Genomic DNA, 15464 nt, shown 5'->3' on the forward strand with positions numbered 1-15464 from the left:
GCAACGATAGAGCGCGCGATACCGCGAGTAGCTTTCGAATCGTGGAATCATTTTGGAGCGAAGTATCGGATTGGTCTTGTATTTCGCGTGGAATTTGAATGGGGGGTTTAGAATTTTTTTAAGTAATTTTACGGAGTAATATTTGTGTTAGGATTATGCTACGATTTCAATTTAGTAATTTTATTTACTTTGGAAGGTTGAAATTTTAGAGGTGGTTCTCGAAAGTACTTTTACAGACTAATACTAGTGTATTCTGATTACGCTAATAATTCTAATTTAGTAATTTTATTTACTTTGGAAGGTTGAAATTTTAGAGGTGGTTCTTGGAAGTACTTGTACAGGCCAATATTTGTGTTATGATTATTCTACAATTCCAATTTAGCAATTTTATTTACTTTGAAAGGTTGAACTTTTAGAGATGGTTCTTGGAAGTACTTGTTCAGGTCAATATTTGTGTTATGATTACTCTACAATTCCAATTTAGTAATTTTATTTACTTTGGAAGGTTGAACTTTTAGAGGTGGTTCTTGGAAGTACTTTTACAGACTAATACTAGTGTATTCTGATTACGCTAATAATTCTAATTTAGTAATTTTATTTACTTTGAAAGGTTAAACTTTTAGAGATGGTTCTTGGAAGTACTTGTACAGGCCAATATTTGTGTTATGATTATTCTACAATTCCAATTTAGCAATTTTATTTACTTTGAAAGGTTGAACTTTTAGAGGTGGTTCTCGAAAGTACTTTTGCAGGCCAATATTTGTATTATAATTACACTACAATTCTAATTTAGCAATTTTATTTACTTCGAAAGGTGAAACTTTTAGAGGTAGTAACTTAAACAAGGTAAATTTTACAAACTATTATTCAAAATGTCGAGAATCGTCGTTTCGAGTTTAATTTTGTTCTTTAAATTTCTAAAATTCTATAATTTAGTTACTTAAAATCCCTCGATTAATATTTATCCGAAGGTAAATAAACATGGAAATATTCCATCGTAAGAACGTCCAGAGAATAATAATTACTTACCAGTAATACAATTATACTATTTTCTACCGATAACGGAGTAGCAAAAATAATAAATAATATACGTGGTAAAAAATTGTTCGTTACTTTAAAAATCATTAAACGAAAAAAAAAAAATCAACGAGAACCGAGAATTAATTTTCTCATCCACGTATACCGGAACCTTGTTCGAAATAATATTTACAACTTACAAATTTTATCGTCGGAATTACGATTCGTGTCGTCACACTTGCTACGTCAGATTATTGTTCCTTAATCATTTCCGGGTACGGCTTCCCACGTTCGTTCTTGCGGGTACATTTGCACAAGTCACTTACATCGATATTGCGTCTAGCTACGTTACGGGATTTTATTTCCGACTTACGACAGTCAATTGTATTGTGTCGAAGTTTCGCACGAAACAAGTTTTGCCAGGGACAAGCGATATCTTCCACGAGAAGCTTGGGATTCTCTCGAGAACTTTCCTTTGCGACAGATCATTTTCCTCGCGATTAAAGAACCCGAGTACTCTTGATAAAAAAATTCTGAACCGAGATCCTGAGTATTCGCGATAAAAAATTCAGAACCAAGATCGTAAGCACTGGCAATTAAACTCGACTTAGCTTTTTTCTCGTTCCGATCCGAGAACGGTGCAAATCCCTGAAAAGAACAAAAGGTGAAGAATTTCTTATTATTTTCTTATTACCGCGAGGGCAATCAACGCGTTAAAAAAAAAAAGAAAGAAAAAAACTATCCACGTAGATTCAACGTTCTTTTTCCAATCGACGTGTATTTTGTCACCGAAAAGTGAAATAAATTAACGATCTTTTTATACAAATTTTCTTTTAAATAATCTATAAATTAAAGAGGCTAGAATTATTTTTCGTAACCAGTGAATCGAAATATTTCTTTATCGTGGAGATAATCAAATTTCGAGGGACGTTAAAAATTATAAAATTCGATTCTTTGAGCGTCTTTTTACATCTCGTGGAATTATTATTAATACTTGTTAGTCGATAGAACCTTGAAAACACCTTGGAAACTTGCACAGAAAAAAGAACATATAAAAAATCAAATTCCATTATCTTTCACGATGGATACGAAAGTATTCGTTGATATTAGTTAATAAAAAAGAATCGAGTCAGTCTGTCGGTTAATTCGCCACGTTCTTCGATGGAAAAATCTCTCTCACGGGATACAGGGTTGAAGGATCGTACCCGCGTTGTAAATTATCGATTCTTTCGGTATCGACTCGTAAAATGCAGTGCATCAATATTTCCCGCGTGCTGTAATACACGAATATTTGTTCCGTAAGGAGTTGCAGAAGTCGCGTGAGTAACTGTAATTAGCTTAGTCGACCAAAGAACCAGCGTATTGCCGTTTTACAGACAGGCGTAACAGCTGCACGGTGTGGCTAATCAAATCCACAACAATGGACTGTTTTTTCTTTTTTTTTTTGAGTAATTAGGCGCGGTATTTACGCACCGGTATCCGTTAACGTCGCAACGCGCTACATTCAGCATAGCGTGTCTACTTCCTTAATTAACCAGTATCCGAGATTCACTGTGTCGATATCCACTGTCGAGTTTCTTCGTCGTGCTTCGTCGTACGATCACTTTTGGTCGTCTACTCGGACGCGTGAAAAATGTTCAAGGTGTACCTTGCGACTGAGAAACACTCCAAAAAAGAAAAGAAATAGAAAAATGAAAGAAATCTTCGAAAAAGATGGAGACGATATCCCCGTTCCGAGATACGAGTCGGTTTGAGTTATCGCGGTCCTCGTTGGTAATTAACACTTCTCTTTCGTTTCCAATTGCATCGCATCGGCTATGCATTTCTGTGATCCCCGAAGAATTTCCATCGGGAGAAGGTTAGATCGTTCGATACGATTTCGCTCGGTACTCGTTCCAATAGTTCCTACGTCTATTTCAAACCTGCCGAGCGTAATGCGTGCTATAACTCAAAGTGGCCGGTATCTCTCGATCGGAAACAAAAGGTTCGCGGAGCCGTGTTTATCTCGGAACATCCTCTTCCTTGCGTAGAATAGGCCGGTTCTGTACCCCTTTGGAAACGTTTAATTTTAGTTATGTTATTGTTCGAGACCGATACGGAGCGATCGTTAACCGAGGGTTGGAATAATTTTTAGCGTAATTCGATCCACCGAGTTTAGCACACAGAAGCTGTCAGTCACCCTCTCGAGCTCTAACCAGTGTTCAGCGCGGTTTAACCCCCCTTGGTGATGGATGCACGTGGCATAGACCTCAACAGCTGCGAGATTGATTAACTCCCTGGACTTCTTCATTGACGTATTATGTTGTTACAGAATGGACGAAAGTTCGAGATGATACCGATCCGTAACATCTGTCGATCGCTAGGAACACTCGTGTGTCCTTGGAAAATATAGTTAAGTGGATTTATCATAGATCTCGATTACCTTGGTGAGTTGACTTCGATCGAACGTACACCTACGTACTGGTAATAACCTCGTGTCCTTGGGAGATTTAGTTAGGAATGTTTGTTGTCGATCTTACTTTTGCGTTAGAATGTCCTGGTTAACTTTTAACGTATACTTAGGTATTTATCTCCTGGGTCCATGGAAAATTTAGTTACAAATATTATAGATTTCACTTTCCTCCTGTCCTTGGGAAATTTAGTTAGGAATATTTTTTGTAGATCTCATTTTCGTGGTACAATGTCCGAGTTAACTTTTAACGCATACTTAGGTACTTATCCCCTGGGTCTACGGAAAATTTAGTTACAAATATTATAGAATTTCTCTTCCTGGTGTCGTTGGGAGATTTAGTTAGGAATATTTGTTGTAAACCTCATTTTCGTGGTACAATGTCCAAGTTAACTTTTAACGCATACTTAGGTACTTAGCCCCTGGGTCCATGGAAAATTTAGTTACAAATATTATAGATTTCACTTTCCTCCTGTCCTTGGGAGATTTAGTTAGGAATATTTTTTGTAGATCTCATTTTCGTGGTACAATGTCCAAGTTAACTTTTAACGCATACTTAGGTATTTATCCCCTGTGTCCATGGAAAATTTAGTTACAAATATTATAGAATTTCTCTTCCTGGTGTCGTTGGGAGATTTAGTTAGGAATATTTTTCGTAGATCTCACTTTCGTGTCGCAATACCCAAGTTAACACTAATCGTACACCTACGTAACTTCTGAAGAGATTAAAGTTTCGTTTTACGTTCTTCAAATCTGAACTCATACACATGTGATAAAAAAAATTCTAAACAAACTTATTTTTCCATCACGATTTTGATTTTCTCCATCCAACTTCGATAAGTTAACTAAACAATAGTTCTTTATGTACAAACGTATCGTATTCCTATTTGTCACAAACCACATAAGTGTCTTCGTAGTTAGATGGCGAAAGGGCAAACTAATCTACGAGTACCGTTACTCGTCTATTTCGATAATTGTCCACGAACATTACAGGCAAACCGTTAATAATTAAATAATTTTGAAAAAAAGTTTGAAACAGGTCAAATTGACCCTTTTGGTAGTTCCAATGTTAAGAAATGAAAATATCAGAAGCAGCGCGATGATGGTTCCACCGAATGGACGGATAAGTTCGGTAGAAAAACAAACGACACGAATTTATGGAACGACTTAATAGTTAGACCTCCGAATGGACAATTGTGCATTGCAATTTGTTATTCGGTTCTTATATATTTTACCGGTGTTCCTCCGTGAAACGCGTTCGCTTTCTGCTGGATGCAGATGCATCCACGGTGCGTTCACTTTTTCGTCGCGCGTGACAAATAGATTATCGCACCGCGATTAATGCACCATTGTAAAATGAGGCGTGTCGACAAATTTGTCTCCCCGCTCGAGAGAAACGTCTCTCGTACGACCTCGTCCTCGAACTGACGGTACAAGACCTCGCCGGGTGGCTGACGACGATTGGGAACGAGGATCGACACCAGCGAAATAGAAAGTGAAGAAAAGCGACGATTAGAAACGTTGCTTAAAAATGCAGCAAAAATTGAGAAACTTGTAGAAAGCGGTTTAGCTCGGTTTGGTTGCCAACGGTGATTTTCTTCCAAAGGAATAAAAAATTCCAACCGATAACGATCTACGATATTTATCAAAATCCACCAACGACGTTGCAGCATTGGATAATTTATTTGCTCGCGATTTTAGCGATTGTTGTTGTTCGAAATTGAAAAAACAAGCGCCCCGTACACGTGAAGAGGTTATGGATTGGATCGATAAATTATCGACGCAGCTCTCTTCGAAAGTTGATTATTGAACCTCGATATCTGTGCGTAAGATAACTGTAAAAGAGTTACCTCAAATGTTGCCGCGTTGTATAAGAACGGTAACAGTAACGCACTGTTAGCTACTCGGAATGATTTCCCCGTGTTCTGGTTCGTTGTTGATTATTCATAAAAATAGATAAAAACGTGCAGCTCGGCCGATAGTAAAAACAAGTTCGTGTTCCGGGTTGTATTTTTATTTGCGACGTTGGCAAAGATACAGTTTCGGTGGATATTGTAAATCCTCGTAGAACGATACTCAGTGTATATGTATATCAGGTCGTCCTATAAGTTCGTACCGTTTATTTTTTTATCGTATAAAATAATATTTTAATCTTACCTATGAAACTAACATACGTCCAGCTTTGATACTATTCCCATTTTCTTCAACTGTCTATCTACACACGATGTTGACATGTTTTGCAATGTTTGACAAACTCCTCCTTTCGTTCAATAGATTACAAATTTTGTCTTCATCCATCTCGACTGAACATCCGGCTGCACCTGTTGTCGTATTCCGGTACTCGTATAACGCGAGACGACGAAAATGGACGCACATTTCACTCGTTATTTTATCGGTAATTAAATATAAAATTCTTATAATTTCACGATCTCTGGCTCGCGAATACCTTGTACAGACTAAACTGAAGCGTAACAGTGTTTAGTCGACCAAGTCTCTCTATTTCTCTGTATTTATGAAACGTAACGCGAGAAGTATAAACACACCGCGTCACGGATTCATGGGACGACCTAGTAGTTAGACCTCCGAGAGAGTTCAGTTTATGGCGTGTTCTTTCACGAGAATTTAGTAATCTCGAGTTTGCATTGATACGAAAGGTAACGGAGTGGAATTTCTTTTTTAGAAACTATCTGTGAAATATCTTTTCTAGAAACTATCTGTGATATATCTTTTCTAGAAACTATCTATGGAGTATCTTTTCTAGAAACTATCTATGCAGTATCTTCTCTGGAAACTATCTGTGGGATATCTTTTCTAGAAAGTATCTATTGAATATTTTTTCTAGAAAGTATCTTTGGAGTACTTTTTATAGAAACAATGTATAAAATATCTTTTCTAGAAACTATCTGTGGAGTATTTTTTTTAGAAGTTATCTATGAAGTATTTTTCCTAGAAACTATCTTTGGAGTATTTTTTCTAGAAACTATCTTTGGAGTACTTTTTATAGAAACAATGTATAAAATATCTTTTCTAGAAACTATCTGTGGAGTATTTTTTTTAGAAGCTATCTATGAAGTATTTTTCCTAGAAACTATCTTTGGAGTATTTTTTCTAGAAACTATCTTTGGAGTACTTTTTCTAGAAACTATTTATAAAATATCTTTTCTATAAAATATCTGTGGAATATTTTTTGTAGAAGTTATCTATGAAGTATATTTTATAGAAACTATCTTTGGAGTATTTTTTCTAGAAACTATCTTTGGAGTATTTTTTTCTAGAAACTATCTTTGGAGTACTTTTTATAGAAACTATATATAAAATATCTTTTCTATAAACTATCTGTGGAATATTTTTTTTAGAAGCTATCTGTGAAGTATTTTTTCTAGAAACTATTTTCGGAGTATTTTTCCTAGAAACTATCTATAAAATATCTTTTCTAAAAACTATCTATAGAGTATCTTTTCTAGAAACTATCTATGGAATATCTTTTCTGGAAACTATCCAAGGAATATCTTTTCTATACTAGCTTCACAGGTAAGATTGTGAATTGATAAAATATTACTTTATACGGTAGAAGAACAAACGACACGAATTTATGGGACGACTTAATAGTTAGACCTCCGAGAGCGTCCAGTTTACGACGTTTCACGAGAATTCGGTAATCTCGAGTTTACATAGATATAAAAGGTAGCGGTATGTAATATCTTTTGAAAAAAGCCCTAACAAAGATCCGACTCCAAACAAGCATCCGTCTTTATCTCGCGTTATCTCGTGCGTGGCCACACCAACGTGTCCTGTCTATTTTTACGAGCGAATTCTTGAGCCAATCTGGATCATCCCGTACGACGTAAACAGAATTTTTTGAGAACACTCTTAAATTTAATTTAACACTTAGGCTATCGTGTGCTGAACACGCCATTTCGCGGAAGAAATTTTGGGACACCGTACCGATTATTCGTCCATAACCAAAAAAAATTTCAAATCTCCACATACCTTTCGTCGATATGCTTCTAAAAACAATTCCAATTAAATCGAAAACATTAGATCTGTCGAGAGATTTATATCGCATCAAAATATTCCGGTACCCAATATGTCGAGCAAGCGTCGATACATTTTTAATTTAGAATTATTTTCTTGAAAGTAAAAAAACGCCAACCATGTTGCAAAACAGTAGTCACGCCCGTATTTCTAATAAAGAACGTTGACATTGCGATTGATCGTTAACACGGACACTTTAGCCGCAATTAGCCTGCAGAAACGTACACCTTATTACACCGCAACGTTCGTGATATAACGCTCGTGATAGCTGGCCATTAAACTGTTGAAAAAGCCCCGCAAGTCGGTTCTGTCCGAGACTTTTAAGTTCCATCTTGTTTTGCACGGATACTGCGTGCGATATCTATCGCGTTCGGTTGTTTCCATTAGCATCGATGGAAACAGGATTGTCCCAAAGCCGCTTCGTTTCAGGAACACGACGGGTCGCATTTCCCAAACGAGCGTTTACCCCATTATCACCTACTCCGTTCGCGTACGAATACGTTCGTTATCGTTCTATCGACGACCACGACGCCTGAAAGTCACGCTCTTCAACCTACGCTCCGCTTTACGACCCGTCGAAGCTTCTAAGAACTCTTACGTAACCGCTCGCCACGATGCGAACGCATTTATAGTTGGGGAGCGAGCTGGTTTACAAACTGCGCCCGCGACGAGACGTCTGGAACCGCGGATCCAGAAACGCGTTGCGGCCGTACGGTGACCAAAATCGGACGCCATTTTTACACGTCGATAATGTACGAAACGGATCAATTTTAACGTTTTATATACGTTGGTTCTCGAACGATCGACATTTCAATTTACGCCACGTTCGTTTTTGAATCGCGTAAATTTTAATTTGCGCCACGTTCATTTTTGAGTAATATAAATTTTAATTTGTGCCACGTTCATTTTTGAGTAATATAAATTTTTATTTGTGCCACGTTCATTTTTGAGTCGCATAAATTTTAATTTGCGCGATGTTCATTTTAAGTCGTATAAATTTTAAGCGACGTTTATTTTTCAACGATGCAAATTTTAATTAAAATGTCATTCGTTTTTGAATGATACGAATTTTAATCTACAAGTCACTCATCTTTGAACGACATAAATTTTAATTTAGATGTCATTCGTTTCTGAACGCATAGAAATTTTAATTTATATGTCGTTTATTTGTTAACGATGCAAATTTTAATTCAAATATTATTCGTTTTTGAACAATACAAATTTTAATCTGCAAGTCACACGTTTTTGAACGACATAAATTTTAATTTAGATGTCATTCGTTTCTGAACGCATAGAAATTTTTATTTACGCGACGTTAATTTTTGAGTTGCATAAATTTTAATTTGCGCAACGTTCATTTTTCAACAATGCAAAGTTTAATTCAAATATCATCCGTTTTTGAACAATACGAATTTTAATCTACAAGTCACTCGTTTTTGAACGACATAAATTTTAATTTAGACGACATTCGTTCCTGAGCGCACAGAAATTTTTATTTACACGTCGTTCGTTTTTAAACGATGTAAATTTTAATTTACACCCCACAGTGCCGCAAAAGCAGAGTTGTACGACATTTCGAATCGAATAAAAGTTTCGTAGGGTAAACGAAAGATAAACGAAAATATTTCACGCGACGAACACGTAAACGTATTTACTCGCAGCGTTGAGAATTTAGTTGTCGAGAACAGCAAATATTCCGAGTAAACATGGATGTCGAGGTGGTCATTAATCGCGACTCACAAATGCTGCAATTACGTGTCCAGTTACGAGTACATTAATCCCTCGATACAACGACACGAATCATTCCCATCGCTGATTACGTTTACTTAACGCGAGCAACCCTTCGATTCTTATGATAAAACGATCGAGTAAACAAAAGTCGATAGGTCTCAGAGCAATTAGCAATGAAAATTAAAAATTTCTATATTTCTCGCTGTATCTTAGTAAGAGTATTTATCAACCGGCGTCTTTCTCGTTGAAAATATGTCGAAACGCTCTTTGTTCGCGAATAATCAAAACCGGAATTATTTTTGCAACGAAAGATATCACAAAATGTGAATAAATTTTTACTTTCATCGGTAAATGACTCGTCTGAAACACTACGAGCGAGACTCGGCCTCGAATCGAGATAAAATTGGTCGATTCCCTGAATAAAATCGCTACCTCGATATAACGACACGAGCGAACCCGACCGGTATCGTTATATCGAGGAATCAATGTAGTTCATGCTCGTTGAAAAAAGAAAAGGCGCCGTACCGCTTGAACGTAGCTGACAAAGGTAACTGACACCCTACTGTGCGGTAACGGAAGAACAATGTTCCACTAACAAGCTGAAAAATGTCGATTGTTTCTAATAATTCTAAACGCGTCTGAATCTAAACGACGACTCGAACGACCGTTCATCGTTCGCGCACAATGCCGGGGTACCTACGTGGATATTTATTTAAATTTCGCAAACGGGTAAAAAATACACAGGAAATAAGTTCAGCGAAGGAAAAACGATCTCGGTGTTCCCTTGTAATGGTTCTAAACGCGATCCCCGGGGAAGTCCAGATACGCCGCGAATAGGAGTTCTTAGCCATTCACCCTGGCAAAATAATAGAGAAAAGCGTGGGCAAGAGAAGAAGCTTCGGTCTGGCCGCGTCCTGGCGAGGAGGGCTAGGAGCGCGCGTGTAGGATAGAGGGAGAGAGGAACGACGAGTCTCGTCGCGTCGCATCGCGTCTCGTCGCGTCGCGTCGTGTTCTCGGTACAGCGGTGTACCAACGCGGTGTGTAGCCTCGGTCCGCGCGGCGTGTATGCGGGGCCAAGCAACAGGAGGCACTGGACTGCAGCCGGCAAGGGGACGGCCGGGCAAAGGGGCAACGCACAAAGTTTGTAGTTTTGTTTGGAGCCGATCTTTGCCGAAGGCGAGCGCTCGGCCGCGAACGACAGGCTTCGTAGCGTGTTCGAGCGCACCAGCTGGCTGCCGGCTGCACGAACCGACAGAGTTCGCCGTTCCACGGTCGCCGTCGGTGGACGGACGCAGTGGCGCGCACCTTGTTCCAAGATTCTCCCGTCCTCCGTTCTTCTTCTTCTTCTTCTCTTCTCTCTTTCAGCCATTTCTTTCTCCCTTTTTCTTTTTTTACTTTCTCGTTTCGCTACCTTCGTCCCCCTCTCCGCGGTCGACCTCAACGTTAAAAAAGGGAAAGAAAAAAAAAAGGAAGAGAGAGAGAGAGTGGGGAGGCCCTTCCTTCCCTCTTCGTTTCGCGCACGTCCGAAAAACCTGAACGCGCTCCTCTCCCGATTATCCACACCGGTCCTCCGTAGCTCTGGGTCAGCCGGGCGACTACTTCTCTTCTTCTCGGTCTTTTCTCCCCTTGTGGCGCGCTCGTGCCATCCTCCGGCCACGGTCGGTCCAACCGTTCCGACCGTTTCTTTATTCGCTCCCTCCCCGTTCACCGTGCCCCTCCCCCGCGGCTCACCCCCACCACTCGGTTGTTCAACAGCCTCTACCTACCTGGGCCCTGTCCGCCTGCCTGCCTATCTCTAGTCGCCTGCTCCATCCATTCGACGCGGTTTCCCCACCGCGAAAGTCCCCCGACATCGAGAACAGAGAGAAATATCCCGGTCGTCTCTTTCGTTCGTTCTTTCGATGCATCGGCGTGCCACGGCGAGCGTGCCAGCGAAGAGGACACTTCGCCCGACCGGCGCGACGCGCGAGCAACCGACCAGCACCGCAGCCAAGAGAAGCGAGCAAGCACACGCGGCCGCGCGAAATGTGCCGGCGAGGTTCGATGATGTTCCAGTGTTGAGAGCACGGGGCTCTGGTGCGACTCGCCGAACGCGGCACGGTTCCGGTGGTTTTTCGATGCGTTCCATCGGTTCCTGTTCTCCTTCCGTCCGCTAGACGCGCACCGGTCTCTGCGCTACACGCCGCGTCCTACCACGGATCGGCCACGACCAGTTTTCTTGTGATTATAATCGCGCGCCCACGTGCCGCCCTGTCAACGAAATTTCGACGTTGGAGTGGATATACATTTTGGTAAGGTATCTACCATCACGTATTATTTGCCTCTCCCTACCGTTTCGAACTCGCGAATGCGCACGGACGCGGGGAGCAGGATCCCCCATCGGGTTCCCCGTTTCCCCCCCGCGATAGGACTCCATCGTACCGACGGTGTCCTCGCGAGGCAACGTTGCCGTTTCATCCGCGTTACTCTCGTTCCCCGTATTCCGTTGTTATATTTGCGTACGGAGAAATCGAGAGGGTCGATCGGATGATTCTCGAGACGCGTCGCGCGCACGCGTGACGTGCTCCGCGATTCTCGCGTGCCTATCGCGCCCGTGAGAAAGACAGTGAGATTCTCGATCGCGAATATATATATATCGCGATTGTGTCCGGCTTCGTGTTGAAAAAGCAATCGCGCGGCCGGTAGCGTACCTTCGGCCCTTCTCGTTTCCTGTTTCGCAGTCCAGCCGCGACGATTTCCGTTCCTCGGCGGTTATCGTGCCGCGCGTTCCGCGTCGGTTGACGCTTTTTTCCCCCCGGAATCTCGATCGAGCCTCGACAACAACGACGACGACGACGACAACGCGCTTTTGCCAGCGTCCACGGCCTCTTCTCGGCCGAGCGTCCGCGATCCACGACGCGTATCGTGTTTCCTCGCCCAGGATGCGACGTGTTACCCGCGAGATCGTCGTCGCGGATAGAGGATAGAGTGGATAGGACGAGATAGGTTAGGCTCGTGCTCGTTACGTCGCGGATGTATCGATTTCTACGGGCAAATAGCAGCCGGCAATTTCCTTGGACGCTTTATATTCCGGCCCGTCGATCGTCGTCCACGGTTCAAAGGGACGAGGCGAACTAATCCCCGATTATGCGGCCAGACGTCGCTCGTTCGTCCGGCATGATCGATCTATCGTTTCGGCGTGAATACGGATAAAACGGTTCACAGGATGCAGCCCGGGGAGCCAACGTGACTGAATTGGAGTAACAATGATTAATGTGAAATACAGTTTCGCGGATGGTCGCGCGGTGGGGGTAGTATCGTAACGTGTTGGTTATCGCGCGATCAGCGCGGAACGATTTTGAATTCGTCGGAGTTCTCCACGGATATTCGAAATTTCGATTTTTGGCGTTTCGAAGATCGCCGATCGTTACGTTCTCGCGTTAGACGCCAACTGAAAGTGAATTACGATCGAAGTGAGCAATTTGCGGCCATACCGAACCGTTCCAAAACAGTAAACATAGCTTGTATCAACAGATAAGGTAAACATCACCCGTGTACTCTTCCCTTGTATCGGCTCGGCCACGATTGTTATCGTTACCTTCGTATTTCACCGGTTTTCTTTTTTTTTTATAACGTTTCAACAAAGCTTCCATAGACCCGTGTTTATACGACATTTACGTCTTATTTCAAGCCTTGCGGACAGACTAGCGAAGTTCGTACGGAAAACCTCTGTGCCACCCTGTATAAACACGTCTAGTACGACGTTTGATATTTTTGGGCTACGTTCGATCACCATCGCCGATTTCTATTGGTGTATTTCGGGCCAAATTTTTCACAATGATTGCCAAAACGTGCATTTATCGTTCTGCTCGAACGATCCTGTAAATGTTCAATTGTATTAAACTCAGGAGTACGAAACGAACATCATGACCATCGAATACTATTTTTGTTAAAAAGTTCCTATGCAATTTTTTACGCATGTTTGTTAGCTATTGGTAAGAAATACAGAAAATTTGCAACTTTTATTTTAACTTTCTTTTCGAAACGACCAAACGATATTTTAACCTCGAAAGTGGCTGTGGAGTTTTTTAAGTGCAATATCTAACCAAAAAACACTCATAAGTAAACGAGTTTGTCACACAGAGACAGTTAATTTTGCTACCGCGCAAAGTTTCGATTATCGTCGCAGTTATCGAGTTGCACGATAGGTTGTTACTTCACAGTTCTCGAACCTAAAGTGGTTATCCCCTACAGGGGTTTAAATACTTACAAAGGTTAATCCTCCCTCTGTATTGCATTCATCCGACTCCCGTAGGTTTTCTTTTGTTCTCAAAACTGAAACCAATTTCAGAGATCAAGGTTTCCGTTTGAGAGAACGCGACGACGCAAAAGCTAAACGTTGTCGAGCTCTGCACTCAACAGTTTTATCGTTCGGTAAAACTGGTCGGTTCGTGTTAAGCCTATTACTCGCTAGTTGATGCGCGACGAGTCCCGACAAACAGCTAAACAATCTATTAAAGATTTTGCTCGTTAAAGCTGAATTTCAATCATTTTTTTTTTGTTGGTGTTTTTGGTACGAGAGTATTTTTAAAAAAAACAATAGTGTTATCTCACGTGTAGTTTCTCAATAATCTTTGGGGTCTTGTTACGCTCTGATCTAACTGTAAAATTTTGCTCGATAGATCTGAATTTTGACTATTCTTTTTAGTGTTTTTTGTATGGGTGTATTATTAAAGAAACAAAGGTGTTATCTCATGCATAGCCTCTCGATGCTCTTTGCGGCCTCGTTATGCTCTGATGGTACCGTAAAATTTTACTCCATAAATCTGAATTTCAACCATTTTTTTTTTTTTTTAGTGTTTTTGGTACAAGTGTATTTAAAAAAAATAAACGTATAGTTTCTCGATACTCTTTGGAGTCTTATTACGCTCTAATCTTAGTGTAAAACTTTGCTCGATAAATCTAAATTTCAACCATTTTTTTTTAGTGTTTTTGGTACGGTTGTATTTTTAAAGAAACTTCTAAATAAAGGTGTTCTCACACATAGACTCCTTACACTCTGATCGTACCGTAAAATTCCACTCCCTAAATTTGAATTCCAACCATTATTCTTTTTAGTGTTTTTGGCACGTGTGTACTTTTAAAGAAACTTCTAAACAAAGGTATTATCTCACACATGGTCTCCTTACACTCTGATTGTACCGTAAAATTCCACTCCCTAAATTTAAATTTCAACCATTATTCTTTTTAGTGTTTTTGGCACGGTTGTATTTTTAAAGAAACTTCTATACAAAAGTGTTCTCACATATAGTCTCCTTACACTCTGATCGTATCGTAAAATTCTACTCCCTAAATTTGAATTCCAACTATTATTCATTTTAGTGTTTTTGGTACAGGTGTATGTTTAAAGAAACTTCCAAACAAAAGTGTTCTCACACATGTTCTCCTTACACTCTGATCGTACCGTAAAATTCTACTCGCTAAATTTGAATTCGAACCATTCCTTTTAGTGTTTTTGGCACGTGTGTATTTTTAAAGAAACTTCTAAACAAAGGTATTATCTCACATGGTCTCCTTACACTCTGACCGTACCGTAAAATTCTACTCCCTAAATTTGAATTCCAACTATTATTCATTTTAGTGTTTTTGGTACAGGTGTATGTTTAAAGAAACTTCCAAACAAAAGTGTTCTCACACATAGTCTCCTTACACCCTGATCGTACCGTAAAATTCTATTCCTTAAATTTGAATTCCAACCATTATTCATTTTAGTGTTTTTGGCATGGGTGTATTTTTAAAGAAACTTCTAAACAAAAGTGTTCTCACACATAGTCTCCTTACACCCTGATCGTACCGTAAAATTCTACTCGCTAAATTCGAATTTAAAACATTCCTTTTAGTGTTTTTGGCACGGGTGTATTTTGAAGAAAACTTGTAAACAAAAGTGTTCTCACATATGGTCTCCTTTCACTCTGATCGTACCGTAAAATTCTACTCGCTAAACTTGAATTAAAAACATTCCTTTTAGTGTTTTTGGCACGTGTGTATTTTGAAGAAAACTTGTAAACAAAGGTGTTATCTCACCCATGGTCTCCCGATGCTCTTTGCGGTCTCGTTACGCTCCGATCGTAGCGTGCGGATCGGTTTGAGATTCGTGTCGTTGGATGGTGTATAGTCGCAGTCGAATGTTCGAGATACAGGGACGCTGCTGCGTGGCACGCACGTTCGACTGACACCTTGTGTAACCACGTGG

General features: G+C 40.3%; 1 protein-coding gene across 5 annotated transcripts in view; it reads left to right on the top strand.

Annotated features, from left to right (window-relative positions):
- LOC143144593 (uncharacterized) overlaps window positions 1–15464 on the top strand; it is a 259819-nt gene that overhangs the window by 34836 nt on the left and 209519 nt on the right. The window lies entirely within an intron of this gene.

This window comes from Ptiloglossa arizonensis, chromosome 3 (assembly GCF_051014685.1).
Source record: "Ptiloglossa arizonensis isolate GNS036 chromosome 3, iyPtiAriz1_principal, whole genome shotgun sequence".
In the NCBI taxonomy this organism is placed as follows: Eukaryota; Metazoa; Arthropoda; class Insecta; order Hymenoptera; family Colletidae; genus Ptiloglossa; species Ptiloglossa arizonensis.